Consider the following 1,872-nt stretch of genomic DNA (forward strand, 5'->3'; position numbering starts at 1 on the left):
GCACCCAAAAAAAGTTTTCTGAACTATTGTCTCATACGCATAATGTCACAAAATTTCAAAATCAAAATGATAGCAAAAAATAAATATCGTGTATGTGAGATAGCACCAATGTCTAGTAGACCATAAAGTATAACCATAAACTAATTCTCATCGGCGAAGTCATCCACAAATAAAGTCCCATCGTCTCCTCTTCTCCCTCAACTCATAGTTATATGATTTGTCGTTCCTTTCCATGTGCATGGCCATACTCTCTGCGTAAGTTGGCAATTCACTTCAAAATGAAACTCTTGAACTCCCTTACATATGTAAATGAAAGGTATTCATTCAAAATAAAGAACAACATTTTTTACTCACTAGTCCAATGGCACAGCAACATTGATTTCTTCCTCCTCGGCATCAATGTCCATGAGCATATGCTGCTATGTAGACGATCCCACACCTACATAAATAGCATCCACCACTCCTAGAAGTAGTCCAGTACATATCTCTGGGTCATTGTCTATTGCCAAGCAAGGGCAACCAGAGTGGAGTGCAGTCCTCAATCCTGGTCCTATCCCTGCCCCCATCTCAAGAATAGAACCATTTGGAGGACACAACATCTCCAAGAACATAACTATGAATGCAGGACTCTTCTCAAGAGATCCACGCCATGCACCTCCCTTGCCAACTCTTTTGGAATGATGGACTAAAGGCAAGTAATGTGGAAGCAAGTTGCCATCTAAACTCGTCCTCATCATGGAGGCCACACCCTTTGCTGATTGTATGTTAAATGTGGGTCTTTGTCCTATCCTCCTCATAGCCATAGCATGGAAAACATAAGACTATTCAAAAAAGCATGAGTCAATTTCTATGTGATTTATGATACAGAAGTAGAAGCAAACATACATCTGAAGATTCACCTTCACACCAATCCCAAGTGTGTCTGAAATGCCTTGAGGTTCCATGCTTTGTACTATCCATTTGCTTGAAACAAAACAATATGTACTAGAATCATACCCTAGCCTATAACCCGCAAGACTTCATGAAGTGTTCAACACAAATAAATTTACCTGCAAGCCACCTCCATTTTTAATCTTACTGCATAGCGCTCCACAGTAGGCAGAGTAGATGGAGAATAGAAAACCAATGTCCACCCATTGTCATCCATCACAACTGCAACAATGGCCAAGGAAGAGGAGATATGATCTTCTGCGATAATATTCCAAGGTGGAACCTCTCCTTTACCACCTGTAGCATACCCTATGGGAAGATCCACAATGCAACAGTCCACACTCCATGTGCATTGTTTAGAGTTTCGTTTCTTCCCTTGTTGGTGTAGAAGTGCAAAAAAATCCCATATTTCTTGATATCCATCTGCAAGCTGTGATTACACTATCTCTTTTCCTAATTTGATATAGTCAAACTCCCATACCTTTACCCAACTCCTAGGTATGAGGGGATGTTTCCAACGTGGTAAAAAAGACAGTGGAACCCAAATAAATTCAATGGAGAAAGGCTTTCTCACTATCCCAGAGTCATCAACTTCCGGAGTATCTGCAAACATAATGCATATCAAATGACAATACTAGACTAAAAGGAATTGGAAAACCTCAACAAAGATTTTGCAGCTTACCATCTCCATCCAAGTCGGTATTCTTCCTTCTCCCTGGTTTTGCAGGATCAGGATTCCCTATATTTTCCTTTTGTTTCTCCACCAACATCTTTTGTTGCTCCTCTAGATTTTTACGTTGCTCCTCCATCATGTCTCCAAAGGATCCATCAGATTTACATTGAACTTTCGAATGCCTTATCAAGAAACCCATGGAGCGGATGCGTCAATTTTACGAGCAAAAACCTATGAGCAGGTTTATCCGAGCGTGTTTTTCAAGAGAT

The 1,872-nt window shown here is 40.4% G+C and overlaps 1 long non-coding RNA gene across 1 annotated transcript; it reads right to left on the bottom strand.

Annotated features, from left to right (window-relative positions):
• Positions 1–747: 747 nt before the first annotated feature.
• Positions 748–1,082, bottom strand: LOC147893720 (uncharacterized). Its single transcript, XR_015542209.1, has 3 exons — positions 1,050–1,082; positions 900–963; positions 748–821 (listed from the first exon to the last, which is right to left on the bottom strand). It is a non-coding gene; the product is annotated as an uncharacterized LOC147893720 (long non-coding RNA).
• Positions 1,083–1,872: the final 790 nt, after the last annotated feature.

The sequence above is a fragment of the Dipteris shenzhenensis genome, chromosome 15 (assembly GCF_047967505.1).
Source record: "Dipteris shenzhenensis isolate YYH24624 ecotype China chromosome 15, Dip_SZ_1.0, whole genome shotgun sequence".
Taxonomy (NCBI): domain Eukaryota; kingdom Viridiplantae; phylum Streptophyta; class Polypodiopsida; order Gleicheniales; family Dipteridaceae; genus Dipteris; species Dipteris shenzhenensis.